This window comes from Protopterus annectens, chromosome 1.part1 (assembly GCF_019279795.1).
Source record: "Protopterus annectens isolate FY-2018-M chromosome 1.part1, PAN1.0, whole genome shotgun sequence".
Taxonomy (NCBI): Eukaryota; Metazoa; Chordata; order Ceratodontiformes; family Protopteridae; genus Protopterus; species Protopterus annectens.
In genome coordinates, this window is record NC_056726.1 from 1,684,484,883 (window position 1) to 1,684,504,020 (window position 19,138).

Sequence of the window (19,138 nt, forward strand, 5' to 3'; positions counted from 1 at the left end):
AAGCAACTTTGATGGACAAGGCCTGTAATTCTGAAACCCTTACGGCAGAGGTAATAGCTACCAGAAAGGCTGTTTTCCAAGATAAAAATTTCAGATCTGCAGTTGCGGCAGGCTCAAAAGGTGGAGCGACCAAAGCTTGAAGAACCATAGTAAGGTCCCATGGGGGAACAGGATCTTTGAGCAAGGGGTGTAACAGAAAGGTACCTTTAATAAAGGCTTTACACAGTCTGGAAGAGGCTAAGAAGGCAGAATTCTCGTCCACATGAAAATGAGAGATGGCCGCCAACTGAACCTTGACTGTAGAAGAGCTAGCTCCATGTTGAAAAATATCAGCTAGAAAATCAAGAATAGTGGAAGCAGGAGCTGTGAAAGGGTCTAAACTCCTTTGAGAGGCCCAAAAGGAAAAATGTTTCCACTTACTGTGATAACCCTTCCTGGTTGAATACTTATGAGCAGCCACCAGAATAGATCTAACAGAGGAGGATAGTCCAGGAGTCCTAGCAATCACGGGAACTGGAGTAGCCAAGCTTTGAGCTTCAGACTGTCCAGATTCAGATGAGGCCCCCCTGAAGGGTGTGAAATCAGATCCTGAATGGGATCTAGGATCCAAGGTGGAGCCAGAAGGTGAGACCATAGGAAGGGAAACCATACCTGGCGAGGCCAGAATGGGGCAATGAGAATCACTTTGCTCCCCAGTTGATGAACTTTCTGTAGAAACCTCAGAATAAGAGGTACTGGCAGATAAGCATACAGAAGACTGGGAGGCCAAGCATGAACTAGAGCGTCTCTGGGGGACTCCGCCGGCAGGGGGTTCAGAGTGAAAAACTCGCTGCACTTCACGTTGGAAGGAGATGCGAAAAGATCGCAGCAAGGTTGACCCCATTTGCTGAAGATCTGTTCCGCTACTGCCAGATTCAGAGACCACTCATAAGGCATCAGAATGGTCCAACTTGGCCTGTCTGCTAGGATGTTGGACCATCCCAGAATGTGCGTTGTGATGAGAAAGCAACCGGTGGAGATCGCCCATTCCCACACTCTCATGGCCTCGTGACAAAGTGGGTAACACCTGGTCCCTCCCTGTTTGTTGATACACCAGACTTCTGACATTATGTGACTGAATTGCAATCATTCCCAGAGGAAGAAAGACATGAAGGGCCTGCAACGCTAGAAGGACCATCCTCATCTCTAGGACATTCATGTGCAAGCTGGTCTCTATGGGGGTCCACAGGCCTTGGACTGTCCTGCTCGAACAATGCCCCTCCACCCAAGTTGGGAGGCCCCCGTGTTCACTGTGGCTTGGGCCAGGGCTGGAACAAAGGGTCATCCCTCCAAAATGTCTGGAGAGCACATCCACCATATTGAGGGACGACCAACAGACTCGATTGAGTTGAACTGGATGTGCCAAAGGCAGTTCCAACAAGGACCACTGCACAGCTAGAGTCCACTGTAGAATTATCATGTGTAACCGGGCACACGGGAGAAGAGTTATGGTCGCTGCCATCAAGCCTAAGGCCCTCAACACCATTTCTGCTATTGGGAGATGAGAATGGTAGATCAGGGAGGCATGCATCCTCAGGTTTTGAACTCTCTCTGAGGTCAGGAAGATTTTGCACTGAAGAGTATCTATCCTGGCACCAATGTAGTCTATCACCTGTACAGGATCTAGGAGAGATTTGAATGCGTTGAATGTGATCCCCAAATGCAGGGTAAGAGTCAAGAAATAATCCCTGGTTTGGGAGAGTAGATGTCTGGTGGGAGCAGTAAGGAGCCAATCGTCCAGATATGGATAGATCTGAATCCCCTGAAGCCTCAGGTGACCCGGTACCACCGCCATCACTTTGGAAAATCACCTGGGGACTGTAGTGAGACCAAAGGGTAGGGCTTGAAATTGGTAATGACTGACTCGTAGTCGGAAGTGGAGGAATCTCCTGGAGCTTCTGTGCATTTTTATGTGGTAGTAAACATCCTGGAGGTCTAACGAGCACATCCATTCACTCTCTTGCAGGTACGGCATGATGGACTGTAATGTGACCATCCAGAACTTCTCTTTGGCAACTGACAGGTTCAGGATAGAGAGGTCCAGAATGGGCCTTAAGTCCCCCATTTTCTTTGGCACCAAAAAGAACCTGGAGTAAAAGCCCGATCCGGACTGATCTGGGGGGACGATTTTGATGGTAAGTTTTTCTAGCAGCTTGGAAATTTCCTGTGCTGCTGCCTCCCTTTGCATGGGTGGCACATCCAGGAGGTGTCTGGGAGATTTTGAGGGAACCCACGAAGGGGAAAGAGTACTCTCTAGATATGATCTGAAGCACCCAGTGGTCTGATGTTATGGACTCCCATACTGCTAGGTGCAAGGACAATCATCCCCCGACTGCCTCCAGAGTACAGCAGTCGGGCAGCCACTCAGGGTTGCTGCCCAGGTCTGTCTGAGAATGGTTCTCGAGACCCAAAATTCTTTGGACCCCTTCTGTCTCTGGGCCGGCGTCCATTCTGTCCCCCTCTGCTCTGGGGGAAGAAGAGCCCTGAGTGCCCCAGGAATACTGTGACTTCCAGAACCACATCTTCTTTTGCCCTCTCTGGTTCCGGGAAAAGGACCTTTGAGGGTTCGAGAAGCAGATCCCGATAGCAGACAGTGTCTTCCCATCCTTCTCAGTCTGGACTAGTGTCTCTTTGATGGTCTTACCAAAGAGAGTAGAGCCATCATACGGGTCATTGGCAAAGGACACTTTGAAGGGTTCTGAAAAATCACATAGCCTGAGTCAGGCGCTGCACCTCATGAACACGCTGGACCCAGCTGCCCTAGCTGGTCCTTCTGTAGAATGTGAAAGGACTTGCATGGACATGTTGGGGACTGCTTTTAAAGTGGCCATCCTCACAAAGAACGAAGCCTTATCCTCCTGCGACATGGACTTAGGGGGAGACTCCTCCAGCTCCTTTACCAGGTCAAGTTGGAGTCTGGTGACATGGGCCAGGTAGTTCAGCACCCTAATCGGAAAGGTAGCTGAAGCGTAAACCCGCTTCCCTAGGCGGTCCATCATCTGCGACTCTCGGTCAGTATGATGAACCGAGGGACTCTCCTGAGCAAGTTCCTTCTTCGTGGCTGCTGCTACCACCATAGCATCTATGGGGGAGCCGTTGTTCCATGCTGGTCTGTCTATGGGGGGGTTTAAAATCTTGTCAGGTCTTTTCGGGATAGGTTCTATGGTGTCCGATTCCTTCCATGCCCACAGAGGTGACCAGATCCACCAAAGGATCTGCGGGAGGGGACACCCAAGAAGTAGATGAGCCCATGCCAAAAGCCTCCATGAACACAGACTTGTCAGAAGAATGTTTGGGATGAGACCAACCTCCCCACTGGCACAGGATTTCCATGACGTCTCCAAAGGAGACATCCTTGGGAGGTCACCTAGGGGAACCTTCTCCATCATCCAACTCCGTGTCCTCGGTGAGGGACTCAGGGGAGTCCAAGTGCCTCCTCTTGCATGTATGCTTGTGAGGTACCTCCCCAGTGGAGCTCTCCAGGTGGACCTCGCAAGCCACTTGTTCCTCAGGGGGAACCGCCTGGGGGTCCTCGAGCATGGGCTGTCCCTATGATAAAATGATGGGGACTGTAGACAGAGCCAAAGAGGTCTGGGTGGAGTCTGAAGGGGCAGTCAGGGGTCTCGATTCAGCGGAGAGTACTACTATGTCGAATGCCGAAGGAGAGTGAACCTCCTGAGAAACCAATAAGGAGGCTGGTCTCCCCAGGTCCAATGAGAGAATCAGAGCCGGGCCTGAAGTGGACAAAGCTCAGAGGGAGGGAACTTGACCTGATGAAGGCAGAGCTGATGAAAAAAGTTCCACTCCCTTGGATCTGACACCCAAGCTCTGGCTCCAAGAGCAGCTCAGATCCAAAATGCTCAAGGCAGCCGTCATTGTCGAGGAAGCAGGTAACGTCGGCGTCAACTCCCTGACCAAAGCCATCGTCGGATCCGAATACTCCAAACCCGAAGGTCGGATCGGAGAAGGAGATATCGGCTGGAAAAAGGGAAGCGAGCTCCCCCTTCCAGAGGGAGGGGGGTTGGTAAGACCCCCATCTGGATCTGAGTACGGATAAACATCCTCATCATTTTATCTAGATCAACTTCTGACAAAGACCGGGTAGACCTCAACGATGCCACGGACTCCAACCTGGAGGGTCGGGGTGCCAAGGCCCTTAGAGCTGAATGTGTCTCCTCCAGCTCCGGGAGAACCTTGGAGATCAGAGCCGAGGGGAGTCTCGGATCCATAGTGTTTTTATGGGTGAAGGGAGGTCCAGAGTCCTCTTTCGTTTTTCCCTCGCCTTCGACTCTCTCTCCTTTTCTCTGCCCCTTCTCCTCTCCACTTCCACAGGCTTTTGAACAGGAGGTTGAGTCCCAGCCTGGGAGGGAGGAGAAGCTAGGGGAAGAGAGGAAGGAGAGGTGGCTACAGCAGCTGCTGTGACTGAAGCCGGAGATGAGTAAACAGTCTCTGAAGGGGGAAGAAGGCCTCTGAGGGCCAACCTGGCCTTCCTATCCTTAATGGTGCGGGGACTGAAGCCCGCACATATACTGCAGTCCACACTCAGATGGGCCACGCCCAAGCACATAACACACAAAGTATGGCCATCCACAGGGGATAATTTATGGCCACACTCAGTGCAATGTTTAAAGATAGGCTTGTCAGCCATACTAACGGAGAAAGAAACCTTAAGAAAAAAGTAGTAGTTTCTTTCTACTGACACACACACCCACTCACCACACTCATACACAGAAAACACTGAGGGGGGAGGGGAAGCAACAAAAATTCACACAACAATACATACTACTCTAACTACCCTATAACTCTAAAACTCGATGCACCAAGTGAGAGGAGGAGAAAGGGGAACCTATACTAACACTATCTAGCAATTTGTAAAGAAAAAAGATATTCAGAAAGGTTTTACCCACTTGACTAAGTTGGAGATCAGGACACATGATGCAGAAGCTAATTGTAGCAAACAAGATCTGGGGATGGAAGGCAGTGGCGGTGTATTATAGGTAAGGGGAGGGGTTTGGAGCTTGGAGCAGATGCTAGTAAAAGTTGCCGGCTCATATATGATATGGATCCGTAACCCACAGGTTGAAGACCAAAGGAAGTAAACTGCTTCAGATACAGTATTAACAGGATTGTTAAAAAGTCAACGCAGTTACAATGTAAACGGATTTTTACAATGCTACGAATTTTGGTAAATGCAAGCTATACTCCTTCAGCAGGGTAAGTTTAGGATGGAAAAGTGGTCAGTGGAAGAAGAGATTTAGTAGGAGGTTACTGCTAAGCAATATGAAAAGTGGGGAGAGAGAAGGTTAAAAGGAGATTTGATAGAAGGTTTCATTTAAGGCAAAGTGAGGAGAGATAAAGTTATCCAGGGATGATATAGGAACAGAGCCAATTATTGTTTAGATGTTCAGGAGTTTGAATTTGGAGGCAGTAGGGGTACTTAGTATATGTTGGGGAATACTGTTCCAAATTTTTGCAATTTGATTTGCAAATAAGGAGTCACCAAAAATGTTGCTGGAATTTTTAGATTTTAGAAGTAGTTTGTTAAATGAGCAGAGGGAACGGAATGTGTTGTAAGTTTGGACTAGGTTCAATAGTGCTGGACAAGCTTCTGGTTGATGTAAGATGTTGTGAGCAATAGTGACTTGATTAAGAACAAAAAGGTTTGGTAGCTCCAGCCATTGTAATTGTTTCAGGGCTATACAGTGGTGGGTTCTATTTTATTTTGGAGGCTGGCAGCAAAGCGAGCTATTTTATGGTACCATATCTCTAGTTTGGTCTGGAGCATTTCTCCCCGGGCCTCTGCTGAAAACAGGCTCTGTGGAACCTAATCGGACATTCCCGGTCAACAAATGTTAAATAAATAAAATAAATAAATAAATAAATAAATAAATAGTTTGGATAGTTCAGATTTTCTAAGATTAGTGAAGATGGGGGGAGGTATAAATTAGTGTGGACAGAAGGTGTGTTCTGACTATAGCTTGTCTAGTTGAGGGGGTAAGGAATGCTCTTGACCTATATAGGCAGTTAAGCTTGATATGTACCTTTTTTATGGTAAGGGCTATGTGCTTGTCATATTTTAGGGTACAGTCTATTGTGACACCAAGTAACTTTGTGCTATCTACTGGTTCAATTATAGTGCCACTGGAGGAGAATATGTGAAGTGGTGAAGAAGGTTCTGTGGTTTTACTATTGGATAATATCATCAGTTTTGTCTTGCTAGGGTTTAGTATGAGTTGACTTTCTTTAAGGAACTGCACTAAGTCTGAGAAGGCACTCTGGGTCTTAGGAGTTTAGGGAGGGGGTTGTGCAGATAACAGTGGAATCAACTGCATACTGTATGACAGTGGCATGTGTGGATGCTGAGCTAGGATTTTTGTAAAGATGGAGATGAGTAGAGGCCCAAGAATAGAGCCTTGTGGGACTCCAACAGTAATAGGTAGAAGGGTAGAGATTTATTCTTTCCATATAACTGCTTGTTGGTGGTCAGACAGATAGCTGTGAAACGAGGTAATGGATGATAATGAGTGATGGATAGATGATAAATCTTCAAGTAGTTTTTGATGTCATACTGTGTCAAATGCGTTTGACATATCCAAGAAGATGGAAGAGACAAGGTTGTTACTATTTCTATGATGGCTGATGGAGTCTGTAAAACTTAATAGGGAAGCCCAGGTGGTGCTACGTTTTGGTCTAAAACCATGTTGGGGTTTGGAGAGGTTATTTTGCAGTAAATAGGTCAGTTGTTGAGTTTGTATGCATTTTCAAGTATTTTGCTAAGGAGAAGTATGGCAATGGGTCTATAGTTGGATAATTCTGTGGACTGGCCACCCTTATGCAGAGGAACTATGTTGGAGATTTTCCAGAGTACTGGTACATACTGTTCAGTAATGGAGTGATTAATAAGTAAGGAGACTGGGTTTGAAAAAGAGTCTGCCGCTAGTCTCAGAAATTCACTTTGGAGTTGATCTACTGCAAGCCTGATGGGTTTCAGTTGAATTAGGAGTTTTTTGGTGTATGTGGCTTGAATGGTCTGATAAGTATATTTCTTGGCATTTTAACCTTTCAGAGTTCTGCATTGTCTTAACTTTGCCTGACTGAATTATTTTATATATTTTCTGGCATTGTTTTCTGTTTCTCATCTGTCCTGAAACTGTTCCCTCACCCACCCTATTCTTGTGGTGATATAGTTGGTGGCTTTGCAGTTGCCCGTCCCTACTGTAAACTTGATGATCTGGGACACCCCTCCCAGTCTAGTGTTCACTCTACTTAATACAGAGCGAACATTTGAGAAGGCCAACCAACTTAGGTTCTTAACCTTGAATTTTTCTTCTGCTCCTTCTTCCTCTCTCCTTGTACTTTACTAAAAAAAATGCACCTTATTTTGCTTTTGCCTCTTCTTAAAAGTACTCAATTGTATTTATTCTGCTCCATTTATTACTGCTTGGTAGTAGCCTGATTAAATTGTAACTGTTACTCTAAGCCTTTTGGTTTAAGCACTTGGGCTCCAGACCAGTTCTTTTACATTAAGATGGTTTGTAGTCTGCACTGCTGTGGCAGGACAGGTAGCCTATATCCTTCTAAGCTGGGAATTGCTGATTGAAGGCTCAGTATCTGTTATTCTAAAAGTGTATTAGTTCTGCTTAAAGCACTTGGGCTTCAGGCCACTTATTTTTCATTAAGGTTTGTAGTCTGCACTCTTGTGGGAGGAGAGGCTAGATTCTGCCCCTCGGAACTGGGAATTTCTAGTTAAAGGCTTATTGTGCCTGCTTATTTGAACTGTTTCTTTCTGAAATCGGTGCTCCTTCGTTGCTGTAGCATAGACTAGATTCAGGCATGCTGAATCTAGTTTTGTTTGTATAACTTTAGCACTAATCCAGGCCTTCTTTTTTGGAGAAGGTTCCCTGCACCCTAGTGGCAGAAGTGTGCAGTTAGAACTTGTCTAATTGAAGACTGCTGGAACAGGGCTCAGATTTGAGTTTTTTACTAGTTAAATGGGTAATTTGTTTAAATCAGATTGCTCATTTTCTATTGTTATATAAAAGACAAATCACACTTTATTCATCTGCTTTTACTGTATTTGTGTTTCTTCCTACTTTATTTTGCTTTTATTGCTTGTTTTTAAAAGTACTTAATTGCATTTATTCTGCTACATTTATTGCTGCTTGTTAGTAGCCTGATTAAATTGTAACTGTTATTCTAAGCCTTTGGTTGAAGCACTTGGGCTTCAGACCAGTTGTTTTACATCAAGAAGGTTTGTGATCTTCACTGTTGTGGCAGAACATGTAGCTTACATCCTTCTAAGTTGGGAGTTGTTGATTGAAGGCTTAGTGTCTGTTATTCTAAAAGTGTATTAGTTCTGGTTTAAGCACTTGGGCTTTGGGCCAGTTATTTTACATTAAGAAGGTGTGGTCTGCACTCTTGTGGGAGGAGAGGGTAGATTCTGACTTTCTGAGCTGGGAGTTTCTGGTTAAAGGCTTATTGCGCCTGCTTATTTGAACTGTTTCATTCTGAAATTAGTACACCTTGTTTGCTGTAGTGTAGACTAAATTCAGATCTGTTGAATCCAGCTTTGTTTGTATAACTTGAGCACGAATCCAGACCATCTTTATTTGGAGAAGGTTCCCCTGCACCCTAGTGGCAGGAGTATGTAGTAAGAACTAGTCTGATCGAAGACTGCTGGAATGGGGCTCAGTTTTTAGCTTTTTATTGGTTAATTGGTTAATTTGTTTAAATAAGTTTGCTCATTTGCTACTGCTATATTAAAAAAATACACTTTATGCATCCCCACTTAGCTAGGGTTAAACTATTCCTGGCGCCATAGGTTTATAGATTAGTACTGGGCTAATTGCCCATGTGGACCATTTTAAGCCTAGCCAATTACCCTATGTGAGAATCAAACCCTGCACCTTGTGTCTCCAAGGTAAACACCTTAACCATTATGCCATCCTCCCACCCATAAAGTCTGCTCTTCAAATTTTCCCTTAGAACTAGCCAGTTTTTTAGTTTGAGCAATAAAATATGTTTCTTTGAGCTCAGCACTTGCTCAGAACTCAATGTAAGCACTAAATAAGCTACAAATTACTACAGCACTCAACTTTCCTCACTTGTCTAGAGGAAAACAGATTTTAGTACTTAATAAATAAGCACCTATCCAGACATGTCTAAGGGTCAGCTCCTGGTGTTTTCTCATGTCTACCTGATGAATCTGGGCATCTTGGGGCAATGCAGCAACTGCCTCATGTACACAGAAAACCCTCTCCTACTACCACCCAACACTACAACCTGTGAGAGATGCACTTATATAGCCAAACTGGAAGCAAAGCTCTCTTCACCCAAGACTGGACTAGACAGTCAAGAGGAGAAGATAAACACTTGCACCACACCACACTCATCACATAGTCCTTCAAAACCTACACCACCAAAACACATACATAGAAACACGAAACACAAACCTACATTCGCAGAGGCTCTCAATAAAAATCTGCTGAAGCAACAGAGACCTCCAAAGCAGAAACGCAAGCACCCTCCACCCCCCAGCTCAACCCAAATGACACATAGCCAACAAACTCATTGTGCCATTCAACCACAGCCCACAAGGTATAACAACGTACCCAACACTCTAGTCATAGGTGACTCTAAAGTCAGGCACACTGATGTTCCAGTCACCAGGCTAAACAAGGAGAAAGTTACTGTCAGCTGCCTGTCTGATGCCAGGATCCGCTACATAATGCACACACTCAGGTCACTCCACAACAAGTACAAATATGACTCTGTCATTGTCCATGTTGGTGTGAATGACCTGAGATGTACCTCCCTGGACTACATGAAAAGAGACATGGAGGAGCTCTCTGATCTTGTAGCCCAGGCAGGTATGACCCTAGCCCTGAGTAGCATCCTGCTATCACCCAGAATGACACCACAGTACAAGGACAAAATGTTTGACTTCAGCAATTGGCTAAGCTTCTGGTGTCCAGTATCTGTCTGTCTGGGATGACATGATCGACAGACCACGATGCTTTGCCAGAGATGGCCTGCACCTGTCGCCCTTGGGATTCCGGATACTGGCTAAGGCTCTTGCCACCCCTATAGTCCCTTTTTTAGGCAAGGTTCAAAGGACAAATTCACCACCTTAACAGGTACAAGCAAGCAAAATCTGAGGGTAATGCTACTCAATGCTAGAAGTCTAAACCTCAAAATGCATTCACTCGAGGCACTCCTCAAAATGACGCACATCGACATCTGTGCAGTGACAGAGATCTGGTTCAAGGCTCCAGAGAGCACCCCTGCATTACCAGGCTATAATTCATACCAAACCTTTCGGCCACCTAATGTGGACCGAAACACTAAAGGCGGAAGTGTGTCCATATTCGTTAAGGATATCCACACCTCCAGGCTAGGTGCTCAGCATAATGCATCTGAGATTATCCAAGTGCAACTAACTCTGGGCAAGACCACAATCCAAATTCTAACTTGCTACAGATCCCCCACCATGCCCCAGGATTCCGACTCCTCATTTCTTGATACACTGGAAAATATTAGGGTACAACCCAACACCCTAATAATGGGTGATTTCAACTACCCCACCATTAACTGGGAAAACTACTCATGTAACAATACTTTTGCTCAATGTTTTCTGGAATTCATAAATTCCAATGCCTTGGATCAACTTAGCCACACTCCCGCCAGGGGCAGGAATATCCTATACCTGGTCATTACTAACATGGGCAACCGGTGTTCCACACCAGAGGTCAATTCCTCATTGGTCAGATCCGACCACAAGCTAATCACCCTAGACATCCACATCCTGCCCCCACCCCCCCCCCCCATTAGGGAAACCATCATAAAAAAATTTGCCAAAGCCAATTTCATGCTTCTTAAGACAGAAGTGGAAAACTTCACGACACATATGCAGACGGACAATAGAAGTATGACTGCTGAATCCTACACAAATGCACTTTATAAGCACTTACATGAGTGCATGGATCGTGCTATCCCTAACAGAACCAAGATTCTATCCTCCAAAAAAAGGAAGCCAATTTGGTGGTCCCCTGCCATAAACAAACTCTACAACAGAAGAAAGAAACTGTTGCAAAAAAGAGTAAAATCCCATGATTGCAGGAACTCCCTGGTCAGCCTCAGTAAGAAGCTGAGATCCCTCGTAAAATCCTCCAAAGCTAGTTATGTAAACAAAATCGCCACTGATTCTAAAGACAACCACAAAACATTCTATAGCTATGTCAAGAATCTCAATGGCAACACTCAGATCTGTTCTAAGTTACAGCACAATGGCACTAAATATACAGAACCAACTGATATTGCCAACATCCTAGCAGATAGGTTCAGTGCTAACTTTACCCCCCTCTCACCCCCTAAAGGGCCCATCTCTATAAAGGAAGAATGCAAAGTTCCTGTAATCACAGCTGCACAGGTAAAAAACACACTCTCCAAAGCCAAGAACACAGCATCCATGGGACCTGACAACATCCCAGGCTGCATTCTACATGAACTGCAGAATGAACTGGTACCCCACCTAAGCACCATGTTCAATCATTGCCTCACCTCAGGCTTTGTACCCACTGAATGGTGCACAGCGATGGTTATCCCACTCCACAAAGGGGGAGCCACCACGGACCCTGGGAACTACTGCCCCATTAGCCTAATGAGCCTGGTCTACAAGGCCATGGAATATATCATCATGGAACATATAAACAAAGACATTAGTAATCTCCAAACTCTGGACCCCACCCAGTTCAGGTTTGTAAAAGGCAGATCATGTCTCTAAAACCTGATAGACTTCTTTGAAGCAGTCACCAAAGCAGTAGATGAAGGTAAGGTGGTTCACACAGCCTATCTAGATCTCGCCAAGACTTTTGACACCATCCCCCATTCTGGAATTATAGATAAACTTATTAAACTAGGTATAAATCCCTGTCACAAGATGGGTTGCCAAATGGCTCACTGGCAAAACCCACACTGTGAAAGTAGCAGACAGATACAAAGTACAGGGTTTGAGTCTGATTATTGACTAAGCTTGCAAAAGTCTGCAGACTGATAGCCTAGTGTTTACCTGTGAACCTATTTACTTAAATATTCAGATGGGACAATAGAAAATCACAACCATGCCTATCAACCCAAGTGCCCATCTGAGATCTGTACTCAGATCACTACTATTCATGATCCTTGTAAATGACAGGTTGCTTCTGGTTCACATGCAAAACTACCTCAAGAGGCGGATGATTTCCCATTTTACTATCCCTCTACCAATACAACAAAAATAAGAATAAATCAAGTTTTCTAAATGTAAAACCGTGTATAAAAATCTGTACTCCAGTTTACTGCATCAAAGGCTAAACTAACTAATGTTGTTTACCACCATAACAATCTAGCTGATTCTCTCATTATTATAGCTGTTTTCAGATAAGAAGACATACCCAAAATTATCTCTTCTGCTAAACTGCTAAACTTGCTACTTGACAAAGAGCTTAAATATGACTAGCACAAAAACAAATAAATAAGAACCTTAGACTTCTCTCTAGGGCCAGGATGTATATCAGCCACCATGCCAGAGAGTCCTACATGCAGGTCATAGCTATTACCAAGCTTCGTCTGTATTTAACGTCAAATAAATAATCTATATTGTACCAAAACGGCAAAATTAGAACAGACATATAAACATGGCCAAATTTGCCTCTAGATAACCATCTAGAACACAACACTGTTGTTGTTGTCTTTCGCCTTTTCCCGGTTAGGGGTCGCCACAGCGGAACTCCAGTCCGCTAATGATTGGCAGTAGATTTTCACGAATGCCGAGGTGCCAGCTTGACGTCCAACCTTCAACGAAGGCACGCCCATTTACGCATGTCTTTCGAACACCCAACCAACCACCGGGAGGACATGCAGACTCCACACAGAATGCACTCCCCACATTCCAGCCGAGAATTGAATGGGAGAACCTCTTGCTGTGAGGCAACAACGCTACCAGTGCATCACCGTGGCATACAAGGAACACAACACTGTATACATCTTAAATACATTCAGTGATTTGAACTTAATCAAGCTATGAACTGGGCTCACCTAAGAACTACTCATGCTATTCTATATTAGCCTGAAATAATCTGTGTAGCCGGCTGCTAACAGAACACTCTGTAACATTTGCTTCATCAGTTAAAGGTATGCTTAGTGAAATTCCACCATCCTAGGCAATAACCTATTCTTATGATAATACATTTGCTAAGATTGTTTCAGAACTGTGGAATGACTGCTCTCCCTGAGGAACTCTCATGTCAAACTACTTTTAAAAGGCAGTTAAGGAGTATTTCCATAGCAACTGGGACTGCAACTCTTCATCTTCTATCACATGGCCTCTTCATACCCTGCAGTATCATAATATATAGTTAGTATCTTGCTGTATCAGTTGTACATATAATTAATAGCAGCTACAACTAACGCTATTTCACTAAAATCTACCAATTTTATCCAAGATCTTACTTCCATGTCATAGAGGGATAAATCCCTGACTACAGTCCAGTTAACCTCGGTTCGATTATCAGCTCATGAGACTGATGGAGCAGCAGTGAAGGAATGGGTGTTCCCCTACAAGATAGGGGGGCTTGTTAATATGACGCAGTAAGGGAAGACATGGTCCAAAAGGGGGGGGTGGTGCCATCTGACATAATCAAATATAATTAAGGTATGAGAGTAACAAGTGATTTTAAATAACACTGACTCTCACAGTACAGTGACACTGCATTATAATTCCATTCATTGCATCTAATACTTGGAACCTTTCCAATTAATCTGTACCACTGTTCTCCACCCATCTTCTTTAATTCTGTTTCAACCACAGTGTAGTTTGAGCTACAGTATAACTCACTAATGGCTCTAATGATGTCAAGCACTCAAGTCTTCCAATTACATACCATCATATTTCTAATTACATTTACAGTGTTTAAATTTATAACATATGATGGTTTGATTCCTAGATTTATGATTATGTATGCCTATAACTACTACCTAATTCCACATCATGTTATTGGGTCATATGTTTTATATTAACAAATTGCCAATGTCCATGGTTACATGCGTGTAAATGTGCATATCTATATCTATATACATATATATATATATATATATATATAAAATGAATGATGAATTGTCAGCATTAATCAGTATAAGATATCTAGGCATTTACTATTGCAACCAACTGTATTTTATTTAATTATTACAGCTTTGTGAAATGTTGAAGTTCTTCTCAATGAGCTTCTACTAAGCTATCAAAGTACTGACCCACTGGCATACTTTTCCCTTTATCCAAAGTTTTAGAAAAATGCATTCACCAGCAACTACTGACATACCAATTCTACAAAAATGTTAACCAACACAAAAAACAAAGATACTTACCCCGGGATTCAATAAACTAAGTGCAAGAATAGTGCTTTTCCTGCACGGAGTGGTTCATGTCCATGTAGCCACAGCAGTGTGCCTTGCATATTCATGAAAGGCATGCTGCTGTTAAGGCTAAATGGACACGAACCATGATGAGTGCAGGGGGAGTGTTTAAGTAGTGCATGGACTACAAACATCCCCCCCTGCACTCAGAAAGTGCCGTACTTTTTAAGTGCAGGACACTGAAAGCAAAAACAAAGGTTCTTTCAGTGTCAATGGACATTGAAATAAGTAGTAGATCAGGAAATAAATGCAGGGGGTGTGTGACAGGTCTGTCACACACCCCCTGCATTGTAAAAGTGCCATATGGCACTTTGCAAGTGCTGTCAGTGTCCGCGGACACTGACAGCTAATAAAATAGCTCATGTCAGTGTCCGCAGACACTAAAGAAGCCAGCAGATGATTAAAGAAATGCAGGGGGGTCTGTGACAGGTTCTGTCACACACCTCCTGCATTGTAAACGTGCCTTACGGCCATAGCAGTCAACTGTACAGGTGTCTGCAGAATGCCTAGATGCCTGAATCACATACGTTTCACCCTCCTAAGCAATAAATCAGTACAAAGCCTTACATAATGGGGGGACAAAGCCACAAAAATAGGGAAATGTCAGAAATATTACCCTGGCAAACCTCAAAGCTGATAGAATAAAAGGTTTTCAGTAGCACAGACCTCTTGCAATGTATGAAGAATGAAACTGAAATGTCTGCCATGTGAAAGTGCTGTATGAGCAAAGCCCAGATGTCTGCATCACATACTCCTCAACCTCCTAGACTAACAAAGCTGAACAAGGACATAAATAGTTAATTTTTTTTTTCATACTAAGGCATGTTTAAGCATAGCTGAACAGGTGTGCGTGTTATGGCCCTCTGCCCAGCATTGCTTAAACACCTCAGAGGAGATAAATAAAAATATACAGATAAAATTTCCAAACCAAGATAGTGCAATGGTTAGAGTCCCAGCTTTACATGCAGGTGTTCACGGTTCGAGTACCAAGAAAGGCAATTTATTTTTACATGGGAAAGCAGTGCTAAAATAATTATTTTCATCTTAAAGCATCTAGTAATTGATTTTTGTCAACCGGGGTAGTGTAGCTGGTGTAAAATGGAAGTGTGAGTGCATATAACATGTGAAACCACCCATGTATACACAAGTGTCCCATACAGTATAGTCACACCCCTTGCTAATGTAATGAAAGCACACACAGGAATGTCATGTCAAGTAAATCATATACACTTACTAAATGAAGTCATTATTCTGATAATGTTTTTAAAATGAAATATGAGCAATGGTTAGCAATGCTCAGCTATGCTTACCAGTTTTAAGCATCACTTAAACATGAATGTTAAGCATCAGGTAGCTCAGATAAGTGGATTTGCGCACTGTTAAACAGTGCTCAGCAATTACCCCTTTAAGCACTGTTCAACTCAGATTAGTAGATTTGTGCACTGCTTAACATGTTTAAAATGGTCCAATGAAGGCAAAGAGTGGGAATATCACCTTATTTAAATGGTGCAGGCAGGAATACAGTCAGAATCTGTTATAGTTCATCTGTGCAGGTACTATGGCTGGCATAGGTGAAGAAGCACGCTTTCGGGCGCAGAGCTGGAGCATTCAGGAGTCCAGGAACATGGTTGGAATATTTGTAGAAAACCATGAGTAGAGACTGCTGCAGGGCCAGTACCAGGGCTCACAATACAAAGTGGAGGCTTGGGACCATCTCACACATGATCTCACCAGTGCTACTGGCATCCCCCAGACTGGTGAGCAGGTACGGCACCACTATGCTGACCTAAAGCGGAGGAAGGGGGTGCTCTTGGCCCAGTGGATCCAAGATGCATGGGCACAGAATGCTCCAGTAGTAAGTATCACTATCAAGTAGTTTGTAGCAAATACTAGCCTGAGAATGTGACAGACAGGTATGCATAATGTTTGTTTTTCTTCCCTACAGCTGCAGCAGAGAGGGCTAGTAATGTAGAAGCCCATGCCGACAGGCTGGTGGGTACAAATCTATTTTTCAGTATTTTGTTCAAACAGCTAAAAAGGAGTACATTGCTTACTGCTAGTAAGTATACTGTTACTGTGTGAACTGAATAAATAAAACAGTTTGACTGACTAATACTATGTGTAATAAAGATTCCTACAAAAAAACTGTTGTGTTTATTTTGGTATGTTGTTTTAGACATACATAATGTATACAAGTTCTTCACAGCAAATATGGCTGTGACAGCATACATTAACTGAGGATGTTCTGTAAACCAGCTAAGAAAAACTGTAGATGGTGGAGCTGTAAAAGAAGATAAAACTGAAATGTGAAACATATACTGCACTAAGCTCTGAACCCTGAATAGTAATGTGTAAAGATTCAAAGTGTGTTCCATCCAGCATTGCCTTGTGTTAATCTTTACTTTCCAGACTGTAGTAATCGAAAGGATTAATGCACAATACAATAATTATCTGTCATGCATGCATCACAGGGTTACAAGTTCAGACTGTCTAACCAAGAGACCATTAGGCAGAAACCAGTGAAACAAGAAAAGTACAGTTGTGTACACTTACCATAAATGTAGATGTTCGAGTGTATTCACTGTTGCAGTGATTACATTTGGGTAATCTGCTGGTAGGTTGCCCTCAGTCGGCCTGAATATCAAAGTCTTGGGTCCTGTGTTGGTTGCTGTCTCCTCATCCATGATGTCAGGTCGTCAGGGGTATAAAACATGCAGCCGACACTATTTTATTCAGTTTTACTTGACCCAGATGTCAGGTGCCCCCCAAATGGGGAGCAAATATATATATATATATATATATATATATATATATATATATATATATAAATATATCAACAGCAATATATAAGTAAATGCACTTTTAGCAACATAAACTTTACCTTCATCTAAAAGCAAATACACCACAAAGGCTTTATAATACAGTGAAGGAAAGAAAAGTTCTAGAAAAAAGGGGAATGGCGGGTGGGTAACCCGGACTGCAACAGTGAATACACTCAAACATCTACATTTATGGTAAGTGTACACAACTGTACTATGTTCTTCATGTTTCACTGTTGCAGTCATTACATTTGGGTAGAATCCCAAAGCTATGGATGGGAGGATGGAGCTAAATAGCATTAGGAGCGGCTATAAGGCCCTGCAGAACTGCAGTGGCAAAGCCTGCCCTGGACTTAGAGAAGAGAGGCAAATGATAATGCTTTGTAAATGTATGAACAGAGCTCCAAGTAGCTCTAGAATGTCTTTGGTTGGAACTCCTCTGAGAAAAGCTGCTGAGGTAGAGGCAGCCCTGGTGGAATGTGATCTGATTCCCTTGGGCACTGGTTTACCATGATGTAAGTAGCAGAAACGAATGCAGTGGCTTATCCACTTAGAAATAGTCTGCTTTGATATAGCCTTCCCCTCTGATCCTGCAGCAAATGCCACCAGTAGTTGCTCAGACTTTCTTAGAGATTTGGTCCTGTTTAATTAGAATCTTAGATGTCTGTGTACATCCAATGAATGCAGAATCTGCTCCCCCTTGTTCTGCGGATTTGGGTAAAATTTTGGCAGGTGAATAGTTTGGTTAAGAGCCACACTGGATACCACCTTAGGCATAAAGGAAGGACTGGTCCTGAGGGACACCCTGTCTGGGTAAAATATAATAAAAGGCTCCACAGCTATGAGGGCCTGTAGTTCTGAAACCCTTCTTGCTGAAGTGATTGCCAAAAGGAAAGCTGTTTTCCAAGATAAAAACTTTATCTCCGCAGTAGCTGCTGGTTCAAAAGGAGGCAGGGTGAGTTTTTCCAGCACAAAATTGAGGTCCCATGCAGGAGTTCGTGATCTTCTGGGAGGCCTTAAATTTTTGGCCCCTCTAAGATACGGTTTTAGCAGAGGATAAGAAAAAATGGGAGGCTCCATGTTGTAATGAGCCAAGATGGCAGAGGCATGGATTTTTACTGAAGAAAAAGATAGGCCCTTCTCAAGCATCTCAGTCAAGTATTGTAAAATCTGAGGAATATTTGATTTTGCTGTGTCCGTCCCTTGTGCTTGGTTCCAAGCACAGAATCTTTTCCATTTATCAGCATAAGATTTTCTAGTACTAGGCCTTCTGGCTTCCAAAATGACATCCATCACAGATTTACTGAGAGGTGTTGTTTGAATACTTACATGATCAGCCATGCTGCCAGGTTCAGAGTTTACAGCTGAATGTGCAGAATATGATTGCTCTGCTGAGACAGTAGATGAGGTATCTGAGGCAAGTACCAAGGAGGGAGCTGAGATATATTCCTTAGGATTGGGTACCAGTGATGATGAGGCCAGTCCAGGGCAATTAGGATCATTTTGTTTTTTCCTGTCTGACCTTTAGTAAGACCTTGGGGATAAGAGGCAGAGGAGGAAAGGCATAGACTGATAGGTTTTTCCAACTGAAGGAGAGGGCATCCACTTTCCATGCTTGTCTCTGATAAGTCCTTGTGCAAAATTTGTCCAGTTGATAATTTTTGGGAGAGGCAAATATATCTATGTCTGGGCTCCCCCATTTCTGTGTTAGCATGCTGAAGACGTGTGGATCCAGTTTCCACTCGTGAGGGTCCATAAGATTTTTGCTTAGGTCGTCTGCCAGAGTATTTTGTTTTCCTGGCAGGAATTGTGCTTGAAGATGTACTTGTTAA